Below are 20,432 nucleotides of genomic sequence, written 5' to 3'. Positions count from 1 at the left end.
GAACTGTGATTTTCTGTCATTTCTTACAAAGAATCAGGGAGTTAGTATGGATCTGCTACTAATGATAAAGTTGGCGTTTGTCAGCTGAAAACTTGGTTTAAAAATACCCCTTTATTCAGGCTTGTAAATAAATGAATGACCAAGATGTGGATGTCAACAACAAAAAAATTAGTCTAAAATTTTCTTTCTTCATTAACATTTCTTCTTTAATGTGCAGAAAAATTTTGTTCCTGTAAATTCCTGCTTGTAATAGTTTACTCCCTCAGATAAGCTCTGAGTATAAGCCATCAGTTAGTTGTTTCATAACAACTAGCTTTTTAAGAAACGCTTTGTTTCTGTTCTGTGAATTCTCTGGCTTTTGACATTAACTGTCGTGAGAATTTCTGTTGCTCAGATGCAACAATTCATTTGAATAAAATTGCTGGTGCAAGTTCATTGATAGAAGTTGTAACGGGGCTTTCATTACTTTGTGGATGAAGAAAGAATTATAAACTAGTTTGTATTTTTGGTATTCTGTTGCCACCTATTGGGAACATGTAAAGGAAGATGTGCTTGTACTGCAGAATTTATTTAGCATTGTGCTTCCATTTCTGTTGCATCTTTTATGTTTCATGATACTGTCCTCTAGGACAGAAAAAAAGGCATTGAAATAGTTTGCTGTACCAGGGATGAAATCTTTTTCAACCCATAAATTTATGTAAATTATTGTCTACCTTCTTTGATCTGAGCAACAGTAAACAAGAAGTTAGTGAATAGCAGTTTTATTAATTTTAAAGTACTCGGGGGAGGTTTGGACTGAATATTAGGAAGCATTTCTTTACCGAGAGGGTGGTCAAACACTGGAACAGGCTTCCTAGACAACTCCTCAATGCCTCAAGCCTGTCAGTGTATAAGAGGCATTTGGACAGTGCCCTGAACAACATGCTTGGACTTTTGGTCAGCCCTGAATTGGTCAGGCAGTTGGACTAGATGATCCCTGTAGGTCCCTTCCAATTGAAATAGTCTGTTCTATTCTAAAGATAACAGTAACTCTGGTCCTCATAATTAAAAACATCCTACATGATTTAGTATATTTCATATTTTGTTTTTATACTGTATTTTTATCTGTATCATGCGCATTAGTACTAACCATATATTTCTTAAGCTAATTTTGTGACTCCTTAGTTTAGAATAGTATTTAGTGACACTAAATTTGTTTTTTCTCTGAAGAATAAAAAAGCTTTTTGCAAATAACAGATATTTTGCCAGTCAAAAACCATGATGAAAAATTACCTATGTGGGTTTCTAATTTGTGAACAATTAAAAGGTGAAATAGGTTTCGGATGACTTTACTGTTCTGAAACAGGAAATAACTGGGATTTTCAGCTTTATTTTTGAGTTGGTTTAGTGCCAATATATGAGGTTTTTTTAGGTATCTGATATTCAGCTGAATTGGACACATGGAAGCAATGTTGAGAAATGGGCAGTCATGCACAGAGAGGAATATTATCCTTGTGAAATGTTCTGATATTTAATGAAAGCTCTATTACATTATCATGGCAATTCCAGTTAACTTAAGTCTGTGAAATTGGAAGAGATTGGAAGGAACATGCTGGTTTAATAGCTAAATAGTTTGCCTTTAGCTTGGAAGGGTCTTTGGGAATGTGTATGCCTCGGAATGGAAGCACACAGCAGTAGCTCACGGAATACTGCCTCATGTCTGTAACGTGTATGACCATTTTTAAGTGATCCTGTGTAAAACTAAGTTATTCATTGCACTATATTCAGATACAGTTTTCCAAAAAAAGGACTTCAGTTCGCAGTTTCTTGTTACCACTTTGGAAGAGTTTACAGAGAGTGTGTTTTTAATGGAGAAGAAAGCATGGACCTTGTAGAAAAGTGCTGGAAAATTGTATTATAGCTGCGTAGATAGTGATGCGGCGTGCTTAATAAATACCCTACACAGAATTCTGAAGTCAGTACCTCTTGGTATGACAGAGATCTGTTTTGCTACAGCAAATCTAGGAATTATAGCTTGAAGTGAATTTATTAATTAAAAACGTTAATGCTTTTAAAAATGCAGTTTTGGAGGGTCTGCTCTGCAAGAACTATTTTTTTTTTTTAAAGAATGTTATAAACATTACACACATCTATTTCTGAGGGTGTTAAGAAGTTAGAACACTTCACAAATTATGTGATCTTTGAATAGATACTACCCCAATTGTCCCAAATTAATATGAGAATGAATCTTGAATGAAAGAATGTGAGTGCATATTTGTAACCTTCTCAGTGTTAGTTAAACCATTCTGTGCTTTTTGGGAATGTCGTGGCTGTTGACACCCCAGATTGCACTCTTAAGTAAAACAGCTAGGGAAAGACTGGGCTAGCACAGCCTGATTTATTCTTTTTGGTATCATTGGGAGAGATCTAAACCAAACTTGTTAAAAATGAATAATCTTTCCTAATTAGTCATGAATAATCTTGTTCATGCCTAATACTGTTTTAAAAGCCTTTGTGAAGAGGAAAAAAGTCATGTAGAATTGAACTCGTGCCCCTTAAGGGTTTGCAAGAAGTATTTACCAGGAACTATCTGATAGATCACAAATGTATACCACCAATACAAATTTTTATGTTTTACATTGGCTACTGAGTGTGCAGATTTTTTTTATTCTGACAAAATCTATGCAGAATCTTAGGTCTTTTCCTTTTTTCTGTATTGCATTCCAGTTACACTTTTTTCCTAAAAGATAATTTGCAGAGGTTTTATTGGTTTAATATTTGATATAGTCTCTTGGCTTCATTTCTTTATGAATCATTTCCTCTTTGTTTTCTTCTTCCCTCAGTATTAGCTTGATACCTTTTTCCTTTTCCTTTCACACACTGGTGGCAGTAGAATGCTACAGAATATTTGTGTTACTAAGCATAACCAGAAACTGAAATACAGACCTCAGCTCTGACACAGTCTTAAGTAGTCTGTGTTAGATCTGATTTGTTTTAAAGTTGCAAGTGTCATATGTGCAGATAAGGGCATTAAAAAACAAATGAACAAAAGAGATAAATCATTGATTACGCAGATAATGAGTAAAGAAGATGCCATCACGTGAGGCATGAACAGGTATTGGGATCATACTGCTGGCAGACTGTTCAAGTTTTCATCTAACCCACTGCTGTGACTTTGCCAAATCTTTTCAATAGAAGTTTGTTCTTTGTTACACAATTGCTTAGCAATTACTTCGTAATACGGATCCACTCCCAAGCTCAGTGTGAGCTATAGCTGTGCAACCAGATCAGAACTGGCAGTTTCATGTTGAGCACAAGCCGTGACATTTGATGAGTGAGGCCTTTGAAGTTTCCTTTGGCTTTGGCTGGGACTTGTACAAAGAACAACTACTAATTAACCAAAAGAAGAGGCTTTCTTTCTATCCACATAGTAGTAGGTGAATATTTGTCAGTAAAAGCTTTTAAAAAATAAAAAGAAAAATCCTCTGCTGTTTCCTTTCTTCATAGCAGTTTCAATCTAAGCTACGTTCACTTCAAAGGGCTTGTTCTGCAGCTGCCGCAGGCCTGGCTGGGTTTGTAGCTGCCAATTTTAGCAGAAGACCTGACAGTGTAGGGGTTCTGGGCCTTCAGCTGATTATATTTTGTCTAAATCCCCATGAAAGAGCAAAAAGTAAACATTAAGGAGTAGAAGAAATCCTGCAGCTTTGGAGGAGGAGCCTTGCAGAGTTTAGTACATCTAATAAATTAGGAGTGTGTCTCTTAAACTTGGATTGTAACTCTACAGCCAGTTGGAACACTTTCTCGTTTTCAGCTCCTATCATGAGGAAAAGATGTGTATCAGCGGAAAGCGTTGGTAAAAATTGGGATGAATATTTCTCTTGAGGGTAGTAAGAAGTGAATTAAAGACAGTGTCATATAAAACCATCCTAGTTTCATTGCTTTTGAGAATTGGGCTTCATATTTAATACTTCTCTTAAGAAGAATTGTGGTACTACGGGCAGTGACTGTTTTCCTAAAAATAAATAAATTGGCCACTTGTGTTAGGAAGGATGCTTGTGTAACAGGGAATAATTGTGAGTAATTGGTTCATTTGCAGTATGTTAATAGGTAATGTTCTCTCAATATTTTTTTTTTGGCGTCTCTCTTCTGTCTTTTCTTCTTTTCCACCAGTTATTTTCAGTTTGATGTGCTTAATAAGTAAAGCCGTTGTTGGGTGTTCCTGAATCCATGGGGATCCAGTTAGTGAACCAATAGGTAATTTTTTTAGCAAGTAGAAGCTGTTCAGCTCAATGGGCTTTTCTTAAAATAAAAAAGGCTGAGTTTGTTCTGAGACCACTGTTCATTTTTTACCAGATGCCTCAGATCTGTAATTCTTCTAAGTTTTATAAATCATTTTAAGGACTAATTCTGAAAGCTCTTGTTCTGTGAGAAATCCCAGTTCTCATTTGCATCCTGATTTGCTGTTACATCAGTGATAAATTCACATCACCTTCCCCCCCCCCTTGTATTTTCCACCTATTCTTTATGCGGAGGCTGTGAAGGACAAAAGTTGCTGTATTTGTTCTGGTGACCGCAGCTGCCCTGCGTTGCAGGAGTGCCCTCCCCATAGTGCAGGAGGTGCCTTCCGCTGGGCCCCCCCCGCTACGGCACAACGGAGAGGGGAGCGGCTCCGATCCCCGGGGGCGGGGGGCGGTACCGGGGGGGGCGGCCGTGCCCGGTGGGTGCCCGGTCGGTGGCCGGCAGGTGGCAGCATTGGAACGGGCGATCGCCCGCCACTGGCCCCGGCCCGGGGAGCGGGCTCGGGGGGGGCACAGGGCGTCAGCGGTTTTTAATGATCTTGAATGTGGAAAGGGAGTCGGGGTTGTGGTGGGGTTGTGTGGTTCCCACCCCCTCGCCCCCCTTTACATGATCAGTCTGAAAGTACTGTAGATAGGGAGGGAAGGAGGAGTTGAACTTTTTTGTCGTTTGTTGTGAGTTTGAGAGGATAACAAGATTTTTGTTTTATTTTCCACTTTTCCCACTGAATAGCAACCTTGTGGAGATGTAATGTGTTTCAGTTTGAGTAATATATAAATAAAAAAAGTACTTACAAATTAGCAGGCCTCCACTGGTCTGTATTGAATTGACACTGAGATTATGAAGCTGTGAGTTCCAGGTAGCACTGTTTTTATGGAAACATCTTCAGATGGATTTCATAATTTATGAAACATGCTAATCAGCTACACATGTAGCGTATTTTCTTCTAATGTCTTACCATTATAATAGAATAAACTTGTAAGTGTGGATTTTCTGATTCATGTGTGTTTTAATAGCCTACAAGTAATTTAAAAAAATGGATGAACCAATGCTTGGTGTTAATATTATTGCTATATTTCTTAAAGTATTTTGTAAATATATTTGAGTTTTCTTTGCTTGCTTAAAGATATACATATGCACATATACATATGCTCCTACACCTGCTAGTGTAAAAGAAGTTTTCAAGGTAATACAACTAAAATTAGTATGAAGGCTGTAGTAGGAAAAATTCTGTAGGAGGGTACAATTGCACTAGTATAACATTAGTATAAAATAAGGATGGCTGACAATATCAAAAGGAACTGCAGGTATAAATTGTGTTAGGAAGACTTTAAATACATTGAAGTGCTATGTTCGGTAATTATAGTCCCTGTTTAGCAAGATATTTTAAAAAGCAGCTTTGAACAATATATTATTTGTTCATTTGAAAGGGTGGGGGGTTTTTTTGGCCATGCCTTTTGCCAGATTTTGCTGTTTTGTAAAAAATGTTTTATTGCAAAACTATAGTGCTTGAGTCAGGTTTTCTTTGGTCTTGCATGATTTTTTACTTCTTCCTCCAACTTTTAGTGGGATTTTTGTGTGGCATCCTGCATTTCTTCTATGAGGAACCCTCAACTATTAGTACCAGATTCTGCTTCTATCATTTCATGTTGTTTTCAGTAGAACGCTACTTTGCTGAACCTACATATACTTACTTACTCCCATGTATAATTTTAATAGGTATTGACATCAAAACAAACCTCTTGGTCTGTAGAGGTGCTGTAAAGCACATACAAGTCAATGGCAATATTTTTATTAACTTTAGCTACATGTTCTTCATAAGTGACTTGCATATGTTAATTGACTTGTGCACATCAAAGTGTTAAGTAATGGACAGGTCATGTCTAAAATTGTTGCATGGCAGGTTTAGAGGGAGGTCTTAAGTAAATCTAGTAGATAGCTGAGAATACCCAGAAATCATAGGACATTCAGACTAGGTTTTTTATTTCATTTTCCTTTGCCCAGTCCTTTTTACACCTTTCCTATGTAGCATTCTTACTTTGTCGTCTTCACCTCTTCTCCCTTGTGTGATCTTTACCTGCTATTATTTTTGCAGTTGAGTCGACTGCTCTATAATTCTAGTCTCCTGAAGCACTTGTTAGTTTTTCTAATGCTCTTTATATGGAGCACTAGAAAGACTTTATATGGAGGTCCTGGTTTGATCTTGCTTTGCTGTCCAGGTGCTAAGTACAAATTCATGTCTGTTCTTAGAGGTGCTTATGTAGTTATGTACTGTATGTTGCTGCTCAAGAAGACCATGCAGACAGCTGTAGTATTTGGCATAAGTCTGACCAGGAAATATTTTCCTGTAATTTTGGCATATTTTCAGCACTTTGAGATAGCATGATGATTTAAATAAAATTCTATTACTATTATTAACTTCCTGTCAAAAGTACCAGAGCTGCTGTTGATGTTTGTTAGGATACGCTTTTTATGTGATTAAGAAGAAAATTTCTAGGAGGTAGAAAAATTGGGGGCAAAGAGCAAACAGGCAGCGTGAAGCAGTGTCTATGGGACTGTTAGGTCTTTGGAATTTAGTGACCAAGTATACATTAGCATTCCTTATGCTCCAGAAGTGAATCTAGGCACGTAACTATTAAGTCTCCAGGACTCAAGCAACATTACTGGGTTTTTTTTTAATATGGTATTAAGGCATATGCAAATGCTCTTAGTCTTTCCCTGTTTTGATATTGTGAAATAGCTTACACTTGTTTTTTGAGTGCCTGAGGGATTACCTTCCAGATGGTCAGAGATTTCTGCCACTGAAAATTCATGTCTTGTCCAAAGCTGTGGGGGAGAAAGAGGCATTCTGCCTTCACAACACATTTATATAACTGATAGCTAAAAGACCATAAAATGATCTCTATCTGCTTCTCCCAGCTCTCCAAATAGGAGAGACTCTTCTCAAGTCAGGTGTTTGGTGGACCAAAGCTCTTGTCATAGAGCTGTTAAATTTGTTACTTAAATGCAAGTCCTTGAAATGCTATCATTCATGTTGGTAAACTGCACAACGGTCTGGAAGATAGTAAGATACTGCCTTGCACTGCTTATTTCTGAAGGCTCTGTTAGACTCAGAGAAGTTATGCTTCATAGTGAGCATACTAAGGGCCCTAGTTCTTTAAAAAGGTGAAATGTGAGTTGTGAGAGGAGAAGAGCTGAGCTCCAAAAAAACCATTGCATTGTTGCGAGGCATTTCTTTTTTATCTGGTGAGCTGTTTGAATAGGCCAGTGCGAATTTCTGGCAACGGGAGAGCAAGGAAGTCACAATTGCATCAAAGGATGGAAAGAAAACTAGAGGTGATTACGTAAGGTGATTCTGATCACATAAAGAAATGGATTTACAGATGGCTTGCTGAACGCTGTTTAATATTAGTTTACAAAATGAGATTGTTTTATGTGCTTGGTCAAGGGTATCAGAAATCTATAGAAACTGTGGGAGGGGAAATAACAGATGCTGAATACATCTACCAAAGTGCCCAAGCTACTGCTAAGATTATTGTACAAAATTTGTAGGACAGCAGAATATTATCTGTGTGGAAAAGAAAGTAATTCTGTAAACAAAGAAACTTACTGCAAAATGGGATTTATTCAGCATTTTTTCAGGCAGAAGACCATGATTACATGAAAGGTTGCTATTGGTAAATACTAGGAGAAACAAACAAAAAGTAATGAAACACAATAGTGTTCTGCATCCCGTGAAGGCAGAAAAAAAAAGAAAAAGAGAAAAGTGAGATACAAAGGGAGTTGGAGGAATAGCTGTTGAAGGGTTGGATATGTTGTGTCTTCTGAATTCTAGTAAATTTAATTCACTTGGCTTCAGTTACTATTTAGAGGTTCCTGGAGCTGCAAGGGAGTATAGTGGCAACTGTGGATGTTCAGCTTTCATAGAATGGTGACAGCCCATCTCCACTGTGTCAGTTACTATTAAAAAAGCAAGACTAAATTGGCCTCAACTTCACATAATATTGAAAAAGAATTAAAAAGCATTAAAACACCTTAGTCATCTGCCTAGAGGTCAGATCTAACTTAAAGACAGGCAGGATTTCTCTTTCACAAAATGAACTGGAATTTCCTACTGTGTGTATATGTGTAGAGGTGTTTTCATGTTTTGTAATATAGCACCAGAATTTATTACCACTGAAAGCAGTATATTCTCATATCATAAATGGAACAAACATATTTTCATTGCAAACTGAAATTGCTAGGTTTTTATATAACCAAACTATATTTATGTTTCTTATGGATGCGGGAATGGTTCAAATCATTGGATGTCCAAAAAACATAAATTGAAACCACAAGTATTGTTTAGGGAATTCCACTTTCACTTTGTACATACTATATGGAATTAGTGAGAGCACAGCATTACCTGCATGGTGTTCTGGTGACAGGCAGGAGAGAGGATTTAGAAGCAAATTTGAAGATGGAGAATATGCCTTCCTCCCACCTCTGCCAAGTGTTTGGGCACAAATAGTTTAATCCAGTAGTTCCAAAGAGAAGGCAAGACCACAATGGAGGCTAGGATTTCCTGTTCTGTGGGGAAGGGAAGAATAAATGTTGAGTGTTGGTATTCACAGTTGCTTTAGCATGAGTTCCTTGAGTTATTTGATAGCTATTTTAAGTTTCTATTCCTACTGGTTAAAAAAAATTGTTGCTGAAGTCTAGCTGATGTATACATTTGTTCTAGTAGTAAGGGAATGGTTGATCAGAAACTGAAGCAATTGTGTTGCACCTTCTTCCTGCCTCTTGTTGCTGAATTTTTAATTTTACAGTAGTATTTTCTGTGTAATTGCTATGTAAAAAATATTTTAAAAATGAATTCCTCAGGGACCAGATGCAGAGGAAAGACTGAATAATACTAACCATGTGTTGGTACATTTTTAGACAGATTGATGATAAGGAAATACGCTGCTAATCTTTCAGAATAATCTTCAACAGATCATAATCTTTAAATTGATTATATGTTTTCAGCCTTTCAGTATTTTAAAAAATGTTTATTAGATTATTGGGTTTTCAGTGATGAATGATAAATGACACGTTTGGATTCATACAGGTTCAGAAGGTATGTGGACAGGTACTTTGTAGAAGTGGGCTACATCTTGTACTTATTCTGCAAAAAGTTTGAATTCACATTTAACATTAGGAATCTGAGTATGCCCATGAAGTTAACTATTACTGAAAGTGGTTTTGCTGGCCTGGGACGTTGCATATTCTTAAGCCAAAGCCGGGCTCATTTATTCTGCTATGGGTTAATCAGAGTAAGCCACTAAAATGCATGTCCCACATTATGTATCCATACTGTAGCTGGTCCCAGGTACTTTGTTAGTGTGTTTAACTTGCACTGCGCTGGCATAGCAGAGCCTGCTGCCCTCGCTGGGAGGGAGATTAACTGCAAGGAGAGAACAGATGGTCTTTCTGCTCCTCACTGAGGAGGGGGCAGAACTAATCTGTGGCTAGGACATGCTAGCCAGCGTGGCTGAAGGCGGCCTGCTGGATGGCAGGACTTGCTTTTCAGTTTGCGCAGACCCCATATGGGCTCTTAGAAGGACAGGAGGGCTGGGGCTGCCTGGTGCCAATATGTTTTCCCCATGGCTGCCTTCCTGGAACTGCAGTCCAGGGCGATGGTTCTGCTGGCAGAAGCTTTCCTAAACTAGGGACAAATGTGGCTTGCAGATTATACATCTGAATTTCCTCCTGAGCAGCATGGCACTCTGAAGGATAGGAATGGTTAGATTTTCTATGCAATCGGAAAGATTACCAAAGTGTAATTTAAATTTGACAGGTGGGACAGTGTGTATAATATTATAATAGTGTTAAATAACTCAAATGAGATAAAGATCAGAAAGGGTTACTTGTATTCCTGGATGATTTCTGGTCCTGTGTTACCAAGCAAGTGAGACATGTTGCCATAGGCATGTTTCAACCACTCTAAAATTTCAGTAATATTTTTCTGTTTGAAATAGTAGGATGAAAGTTACATCTCTACCTATTTAGCAATTTATGATTCATTTTAGTTTGTGAGAATATAATGAACCCTGTAGTTACTGTAAGGTTTATCTCAATTTAACTGTAGCATAATATTTAAGCTTCATGGCTCCCCACTGACTAGTATTTTTTTTTTTCCATTGGTTACTTAAGAGTCTGAACCATGACTTCCCGCTAGAATAAAATAAGAATGAAGACTTCTTGCTGTAGGTCTAAATTTTATCTGGGGAATTGGAGCAGAACAGCCACTAAGTGAAACTGCTCTAAATCTCAGACATAGAGGACGTAACCTCTGTTTCTTCTTTAGCTGTCAAATGAGTGCCCTAGTTCCTTTTTCTTTTGTTTGTGGTTTTCCTCTGATACAGTTCTTACTAATAGGTACTTTATTACAAAATATTCTGAGCTGACTTCTACCTTACTAGATGCTTAGGAGCTTTTACAAATGTCTCCATAAAAATATATGGTGTATCTGTAAAATGGATAAATCTGCACTCTGCTGTAATGTTTTAAAACTGGAAACTGTATGTGCACAAAAAATATGGTTAGATGGAAAATTGTCCTTAGACTATTTCTATGTGGTTTGCAAATCTAATGGCACTATTGAAAAATATTAGACTGCATATTAATGTGTGGGTTTAAAAAGTAATTTAGGGAGGATAGGAGAAAGTACTATGCTAGCTGTGGCAGGAAGACTCCTCATGCCATAGATTCAAAGGTGGTTTATGTCAGTGGTCGCTCTAAATATTTTATAGTAATAATTGCATACAAGTGATGTGTGTTTGTTCAGTTACTAATGAGCAAACATCTAAGAAGCTCCATGAAAGCAGCTTTCCCAGTTGCCATTCTCAGGGATGCTTCCAGGAGCACTGGTGGCTTTTGAAAGGCTATGGGGAGGGAAATGTTTTCAGTTTGGTGATGGAGGTTGGGGGGAAGAAAAAAAAGAAGTACTGGTGGTGTACATACTCTGCAAACAGAGGGCTTCCATTACTGCTCACAAAATTCTTATTATATTGCACTATCAGGGTTTTATGCAAACATAATTATTTCTTTAACACCATGAGAGAGTATGCATGAGTCATTTGGTAATTATGTGCCAAATTATGACTGTTCTTAAATTCAGCTAATACTAAATATAAAGCATTTAAAATTACAGTGCAGTTCTTAAAAGATTATCATTATCACTGTATTGAATTTTGTATACACCTATGTGAGTTTTATCGCTGGTAATAATAGATGCCAGAGATGCCTTAGAATAATAGTGATTAGTAACGTGACATGGAATTTATTTATGGTAGTATATCACCCAAGAGGGAAGTTGAGTTTTTAGATACCCTAGATAATTGTTTCTTACTGCTTTCTAACTGTTTCTTTTTCCTGTCTCTGGATGTAAAATGAAGTTCTTTACAAGACATATTGAGACTGCAAGAAAAAAAAAAGGGAGGGAGAGCTCATTTTACATGTCAGTGATTTTATCATAAAATGCAGCTATGGAATAGACCTAATCGCTATGTGACTGTTGCCTATATCTGGCTGTGAGCATAAGAGAAAGCTGTAGAAACTATGGCTGACTAGATATCATTAGAAAGGAAATCCCACCTACTGAGGAAATCCCCCCATCTTTTAATGTGCCAAATGAATATGCAACCTGCACATGGTAACAGACTGAAGTCTCTGTAAAGCTAGTGTACTATAAATTGAAACAGGGAATAATTAATGTATTAATGCATTTTGTGCCTACTGTGCTCATCTAGTAATCAGATTATTTTGTTAAATGTAATCAGAAGAGTACAAAAGAATAATTATGTAATAAAGCTAACTTCACCAAAAATTTGAAGAGAAACAAAACTGCTGAAATGAAGCAAATTGTAAATTATTTATTCTTACTGGTAATTATCCTTGTAAAATAAGAGTAATTTTTAGGTATGCTTCTTTTCAAACTGAATTGAAAATAATAGGAGAAGAGGGAATCAGGAAATCAATATAATCAGAAATAACAGCAAAGTACATGTTAGTTGTCTACCCAAGTAAAAAAATGTGTTTCTGGTTATAAAACCTGAAATTAAGGAAAATTTCCATATCCATAATATATGATGAAAAGGTGAATTATTATTGAGGCAAATGGATATTGAATGCAACCCATCCCCAAACAGACGCAAAATGCATTTGCAACAAATGCAAAATCATTCTCAGAGTTGAATTCTAGTAATAGTAATTTTCTTAGTTTGTAAAGCCTTTCTATTTTTTGTGTATATTATTGATATTGCTTAAAAGGACAACAAAATTAAAGGTGAATTAATTTTACCAGAGGTTGTTACAGTAGCCTACTCTACCGAACTGGACCGAGCTGTCTCCAGCATGGCCTTGTCATTTCAGAGTAAAGCTAGGGGCCAGATTCAGGAAACCATATTCAAGTAAAACTTTAGTCCAGGAATACTACTTTTGGACCTTATTTAGTGAGTGAAGTAGTTAATCTGTTTGTTGCTAATAGTTTGGTGTGGATTTATTTTTCTAATGCTCAGTCCTGTATGTTGGATGAGTTTTGTGTAATTGTTTAATCGGCTCCTTTTGACTGAATCCCTGTGTTTGAGTTACTTTCCATGAGTAAGGTGTGAAGTACTCATGAGGGGTGCTTCCTATCTGGAGCAGAAAAAGATGACATTGTCCTGTAGAAAATGTCAAGAGAGCATCTCCTTTGCATTAATTCAAGGAAAAGCAAAACTTCAAATCTGCATTGAAGAATTTAGCCCTAAGCTTAAATATTTTTTGGAAAATAGTTTTAAAATAGAATCTTAGTGAAGAGTGTTTGGAAATGGCTCAAGCCTTTGCACATACTTCATCTGTTTGTTGGCATATGGAGTTTGTTTCCTGTAGGTTATAGACCAACTTGATAACAGACTATGTGCTAATCTTAAGAAATATTTTATTAAAGTGACCAGAAGTATTTTTTTCAGTGACAGGGAGATTTGAGCTGATTGAGTAAATCTGTGATGGTAGTGCAGAAAATAACTCCATTCTCATTTTGTTCAGTTGTGTCCTCCTTAGTTTATGTGAAACAGTGATTAGTTTTCTTTCAGAAAAAAAAAAGTTACCACACAAGGTCTTTTGTTCTTTAAGCGTTACTGGTTTTATCTTACATTTACTGGTGTGTTAATTAGTATATTTTACCTGCATAATATTCAGATTAAAAGAAAGAAATGTACTCAGAGGTTTAAAAAACAAACAAAACCCCTAAAAACCCCCACTTCAATTGCTAGTTTTCAGAATTTAGCAGAACTTATCATTTCTTCCAGTTACTACTGTGAAATACCAGGATTCTCATCTGGTACAGTATACAGCACCTTAGTCAAGGAACTATTGTTATAGAGCAGATAAGATTTAAAAAAGTCATTGGGTTTGATGAAAACCTGCATGAACAGTGGGGAAAAAAGCCAAAGTTACCATAGCAACCACCAGTGCTTTAGACAGAAGCTAAGTAAAAAGAGGAGAAATGTAACGGAAAATATGAGGGCCATTTCATAAAGCATTAAAAAATAAAAATGAAATTTTAAGGCAAATATGATTAATACTCAGCTTTTATAACTTAGAAATCCCTGATAAGAAGCAGATTGTCTTTAAAATAAAAATATGAGGACCACTATTGATAAAGAAGTTTTAGTGTTGGAGTCTCTTAAACCCTATTAAGGAGATAATTCTGTGAATTTGGTGAAAAATGGGTAAAAGTTTTATGAGTTGGGGTTTTTTTGTTTTCTGAGTAACTGCAGTCGTAACCTGTGTGGTAGAATAAGCTCTGAAAATGCCTTGCATAATATAAACATGACCAAAAGTCTTACTAATAAATGTGGTCCTACAGTGGGAATACTGTGAGTTCTTCATGGGATGTTACCTTGGGTCAGCTGTCCACGTCACGCTCCCTTAAGTGCAGGAGTGGCAAAGGCAGCTTTAAAATTCTTGAACATCGAGATTTCAAGAAGGAGCAATGTTGGTAAATTTAGGGGTGCGAGTTGTCCGTATATAACAGGTTTATGTAAAATAATGTGTAAAGTCAGTTGCCTGTGCCTTTGTGTCTGAACTGATGTTCTGATATCAGTGATTAATTTAAAGGCTGAGCTTTTATACACCTTTTTGAATGGAGTCAGCATTCTGCAGTGATTTGATATTGGGTGTTTTGCCTATATATTGCTTCACAGTTGTGCAGAATTAGATTTTATGTGGGTGAACATCAAATGCACATGGGATAAAATTGCAAGTGTAATTTCTTTTCTACTTCCTATGCAGCTGTTAAGTCTTAAATTTGATCTTAGTCCTCATAGAGCAAAACAGGCCATGTTGGAACCTTAAGCAAATAAGAAGACTATGAAAAATGCACTTTAATGTTCTACCCTGAAAGAGCGCTTTGGATGAGTATTGAAACAATCTAAAAGTTTGAGTACAAAAGGGGAAACAAAACCCACTTTATCCTTTCTTCAAAATACAGTCTGACTCACTTCTTGCTTTCTCTTCAAAGGACTGTGGTGGTGTCTGCTTGGTTGCAGCACAGTTATCCTCTGACATTGTTAGAATATAATTCTATTGTATAGTAGTAGATTGTACTTACTGTCCTAGACAGTACTGTAGCCTGGGGCTTTGCATACATATCAGTGTAGTTGTTACTAGTGTCTGTTTCCTCTGGGGAAAAAAAGGCATTGTTTTTGAATAAACAGATTTTGGTTATTTTATAAATCACTGTGAAATGAAAATGTTTTCCTCTTTTCTCATATAGAAGTTTATAGAAGGATAAAAAGTTTTGCATTATTCCTCAAAGTCTTCCTGTGAATCCAAGTGAAACATTTGTGATGAGTTCCTTATTGTAAAGTGGGCATAGTATTTTTTTCTCCTCTGATATTGTATGAGTTACAAATATGTGTCTAAATTGAAGTGAGAACTGAAACTGATTAAGCTGAAATCATGACCTAACAACTGTTGTAAAAAAGAAAGGTGGTGTTTATTTCTGTAAATGCTTAAGGTCCCTATTCTGGAAACTTCAGGTGAGAGCTGTAGGAGCAAACTTTGGCACTGATCTCTTGTTTATTTAATTGCCTCATTTGAAAGCCATTCTGTAGAGCCTCTATAGCATGATTTCTTCTCCAGATGAAATGCAACAGACTTCTTACCACAGGGTGTGAATCTTTCCTTAGGAATAACTATGAGAAAAATGTATTCTGAATCCATTCAGTGTTTAAATATGAGTCCTAAATGGCATATTTAATTAATTCTTGTCTATTATCAGGTTGGGATTTGACCTGAGAAAAGAACTTTTTCAGTGTGGCTGGACTTCATGTTGTAAAGTTTTGTGCTGGGGCAGTGCATTATAAAGCAGCCAGTTTATAAGCACAAACTGGAGTGGAACAACCAGGAACTGTGATGGCAAAGGCTGTGTAGGTGCTCATTCCTGCTGCAGTTGGACTTTATTACAGGGGATTGCTGCTCCCTGATGATCATTCTTTCCTGCAGACACTGCCCTTGGTGCCATTTGCCTGCCTCTGCCAGAGGTTTCATTCAAAAGTCCTGTAGAAATCTTCCAAATCTCAGTGTGCAGCCTTGTTATCACAGAACACAGTCTGTTAAGGCTGTTGAGATTAGATATGGTACACTCTGACAAGGTGCTGTTGACATGTACTTCAAATTAGAAACTCATAAACATTACATTGTGAAACAGTTTTCTATGACATCTCTGTTGAGTTCCTCCAGAACTTAATACAAGCAAAATAGGTATTGTTTTCTTGCATTTTTTTGTGCTGTCTTGTTGTAGATGTGTGGAAACTTAGAATTGTAGTGCTGTTAGTGGGTCATGCTGGCTTGAAATATTAAGCATGTTGTGAGAAAGTGCAGTCGGTCACTAATGTCATGAGGTAGGAACACGACTGAGCTCTATTTTGGTAGATTAAACTAAACCCCACTAGGTGGTGCAAGCAAATAAATCACCTTGCAAAATACTTCTCTCCAGATGAATAAATTTTGGGATAGGATGTCTTTCACTAAATTAAAATACAGTCTTTGGTTTTTCATTTGTGATTACATACAATAGATATTAACATTTAACTCTGTCTTAGACTGCTTTTCCACATAAAAGAAAAAAAATGCACTCTGGTTTTGACTTAGACTTGCATATCTGCCTTTCTTATAGTGTAGGCTGGTGTCACGATGCTGTGTTCATAACTGGGGTGGTGGCTGACATAGGAGGTAGCAGAGGACTTCTACTGTGTTTTGCTGTGCTATCAGAAGCGGCTGCTGTGAAATAATATCCTTCCTAGGGACTTACTGAGACATTTTCAGACTTACCATCTGCTTGGAGGAAAAAAAAATCTCTCAGGATCTCTCTTGTTGCAGTTTATCCTCTGCCAGTTTCACTTGGATTTGCTTACCTTTACAGCAATATTGTGTACATACAATTAAAACTCTTGTTTATGAGAAAAACAAATTTCAAACAGTAAGTTACAATAGTCTACTGTCAATTTACTGTCCTGATAGAAGTAGAGTCAATTTCCAGTAGAAAATAATTTTTGAAATATAATGTATGTGGTTGGTCTTTAAGGGTTAATGTAGTATGTCAAATAGATCAGTGGTTCTATTATGTTTTGGTTTAAAAAAAAATAAACCAGAAAACCACAAAACAAAACCCCAAACCTGGCAACACTCCTTCATTGTACTCCTGGAGGTGATTATAATGTTATCAGTTTGTGTTGCACTGGTCATTGTCTTGAATTCAGACTATATAATCTCTCAATAACTCATTTTTTAACTATGTTTTCCTCCTCCTCCTCCCCATTGAAAAGACCTCTTGCATAATGGTGGTTTTACTAAAGATGCACTGACCCATAGCTGGTCAACATCTTTTTATAGCCATGAGATCAGTAGCAAAAATATTTGAGTAACAAAAAACCCCCATGTTCTTGAGATAAATAGAAATTCCCGGGGTCTTCCACTTATGGAGGGCCATCAGCACTGTCTTTCTCTTGTCATAAATCCTATTTTACAGGAGTTTATATGGCTTCCCAGCAGACCCCAGTCTGCTGTTTTGAGAAGGTGATGGCACCATGGTTCTGCCATGATACTGAGGAAACCACTGCCTCTCCTAAAGGGCAAGTGTTGCAGTGAAAATGTTTTTGGCTGCTTAGCAGTAAGCTTGTTATTCTTATGGCTGTTTTGCCTACTCTGTGTCTTTCAGGCCTTTGTCTCTCAATGAATACAGTGCATCAGTAAATATTATGTTATCACATTTCAGTCCAGAACTCTGTAATAAGACAGTAACTGCAGTCACTAAGCAGCTCTCTAGTGAAAATTCAATACTTTACAGTGCGGTATATTTACTGAAATGTAAATTTTTCATTTTAAAGTGACTTACATATTCATTGGTGGGGATGGGTGTTTTTGCTGCATTCAGCCTAGTCATGATAAATGCAGCAGAAGCAGGTTTTTGGTTTGTGGGGTTTGGGTTTGCTTTGGTTTGGTGGGGTTTTTTTAGGAAATAAGGCAGGGAGATGTTGAAGTATAAAAAGCCTGTGTCCGTGAAATGTCAGTTGACCAGCAGCCATAAAGAATACATATACTAGCCACAAGTAGTCAACACATACTCCCAAGTTTTACAATAAGACTTTGTTAGAATGTATAGCCTCTGTAGGGTAGATGTAGAAAAATTACTGCAGAGGTATTAGACTTAAAATGCAGAAAGAAAGTTGTTTTTTTCTTAATTTCCTTGGGTAGAGGACCAGCATACTTGATTGCCATCGTATACTTTTGGTTATCATTAATTTCCAAAACCAGAGTAGAATTACATGATGATGAAAGTAGAAGGGCTTCATAGTATGTATATTAAAATAGTTTGATATTCCTGCTGAAAAAAATCACTGCCTATTGTTTTGGTTACTTGTATCACAATAGTGTGTGGGAGTCCCACTCATGAATGAGGTCCACCGTAGCTGAGCAATGAACATATGCAAGAAGGATACACACCTGCCACCATGGTGCTTACATTCAAAGTACTCTAACAGTTTTGGTGACAGGTATGTCATGACCGACATTCATGAAAATATGAGAGAATATGGATGATTTAGAAATCAAGTTTGTTTTCCACAATACTTGTAAAATATGAAGTTAAAAGGTGTAGGACAGAATGTATTTACTAGACTTCATGTATTTGATAAGATGTAGCATGCAAAATTTTGTAGGAAGAAATCTTTTGGCTATTGCATGTCTTTGTGATTCCCTCACTTTGGATTTTTTTTCTTGAGCATATTACTGTGCAATTGGAGTTGTTCCATTGTTTCTATAACTGTTAGTTATTCCATTTGCTGGTGGCAAAAGAGAAATCTGGCCTCATTATCTATAGTAAATGAACTAAGAAACTTTTACTTCTTGTCTTAGTTTCATAGTTGCCTTTTATGTATATGTACAGAGACACATATATATTTATATATAGGGTTGTGAAGGACCTTGGCAGCATTGAAGATTTTGTCCTTTTATGTAAGGTGTATTGAGAGCCTGACTAAAAGCTGAGTGACAGATTGGCATTGTGATGTTTTCTGCTTTACACAGTCTCTTGCTGGTAGTTTCTACTGATAAAGTATACTTAACATTCAGATTTGCTGATACAATGTTCTGTAGATTGTAAACATTTGCAGGAAATTACTTTCAAATAATGGTTAAATAATGGAAGAACCTACCATTGGAATGAGATAAAGACCGAGATTAGGTTAATAACAGTAGGACTTCAATCTTAGTTAAAACTGCAAATCATTTTAATGTAAACCCTTACATTTGTTTAAAAAAATAATAACATGAACTCTAACAAAAGAGTGAAGCGGATTTTTCTTTTTCCTGTGTTTTGTTTTGGAAAGTAAAACCAGATCAACCCATTTAATATGTACTCTGCTGCCATAAGACAGTCTTAGAAAGTGATGGTCAACTTAAGTTTGGGCATGTTCTGGCTGAATACTGAAGGTTTAATTTCAAAAGTTAAAGTCCCCTTAAATTTAGTATTAGTCTGTTAGACATTTTTGTTAGCATAATAATTTTACTGACTCATTAATTATTTTTTACTGTGGGTGAGGTCCAACTCATAGGTGTTCTTGAAAAATGTACTTCTTAATTTTTTAGGAACTTAACATTTCATAGAAGTAGCTTTTGCTTTATTACATTATAAAGAAGATGTTTGATTGCTTAAATGTTGCTTAGCATTTTTCATGTTGATGGTTAAGACGTTGCAGAATTCATATCAACATAGGTATGGATATAAACTGAAACTTCTGTAAAAAAAGCTTCTTTACACTAAATGGTTTTATCTCTTTACTTTTGCAGCAAGACAAATAAAAGACTACAGAGAATTTAAGGTAGTTGAGAAGGAGAGATGGGGAGGGACATGCCTGTAGCCCTCAGAGCTGCTTCTGTTCCTGCTTTAGCTTTGTCCCTTGGAGACTGCATAGAGAAAGGGAGCTGATAGCTTGTGGCACACTCGGAGCTACTGGATCTGTCCCTTCCCAGAAAGGAGAGAGTGAGGTAATCGGAAATTCAGATTTTGACAGGTGTCTGAGATGCTGGATTTCGTGTCTAATATTTGGATTAGAAATCACTTTGGAATGTTAGAAATCTGGCTTGTCCAGCCTACTGTTTGATTATTCCTGGTATTAACCAGGAATAACTTGCAAATCCAGGCATATGTCTCGTACAGGTATAGCTGGCAGATGCTGAAACTACTGGAACATTGAATTGAGTGGAAGGAGGTGGTGTCCCTGTCTGTCCCACAGACCTCAGACCTAGTGACTTGTCTGGATGGGCAGGGGAATTCCCAAGTTTGTATGCCTGTTGGGAGGTTGGCAGTGGTGTGCCATGTACTTGACCCATGGAAAGTATGACTTGCCGCTGCTGCTTTTGTTCCTCGGAGTGGACCACTAAAATCATTTGGGCTTAAAGGCTGTAAAGTTTGTAAAGTCACTGAGCTTAATATGGGGCATTCTGGTTAATATGCAGTGGTCTGTGGTGGACAGGAGATAAGTCCTTTCTAGTCCTAATACTGTGAAATAAGTGAGGATAGAAAGGCAGACCATAAAATACCAATATGAAGAAAAAGGATGACTGCTTTACAGGGTCAAACATTAATAGAT

The 20,432-nt window shown here is 36.8% G+C and overlaps 1 protein-coding gene across 2 annotated transcripts in view; it reads left to right on the top strand.

Moving 5' to 3' along the window:
• The window catches only part of PIGK (phosphatidylinositol glycan anchor biosynthesis class K), a 71,847-nt gene that overhangs the window by 15,887 nt on the left and 35,528 nt on the right, over positions 1 to 20,432 (top strand). The gene's annotated exons all lie outside the window — the stretch shown is intronic.

The sequence above is a fragment of the Strix uralensis genome, chromosome 8, assembly GCF_047716275.1.
Source record: "Strix uralensis isolate ZFMK-TIS-50842 chromosome 8, bStrUra1, whole genome shotgun sequence".
NCBI classification, from domain to species: Eukaryota; Metazoa; Chordata; class Aves; order Strigiformes; family Strigidae; genus Strix; species Strix uralensis.
This window is presented reverse-complemented; position numbering and strand designations above follow the sequence as displayed.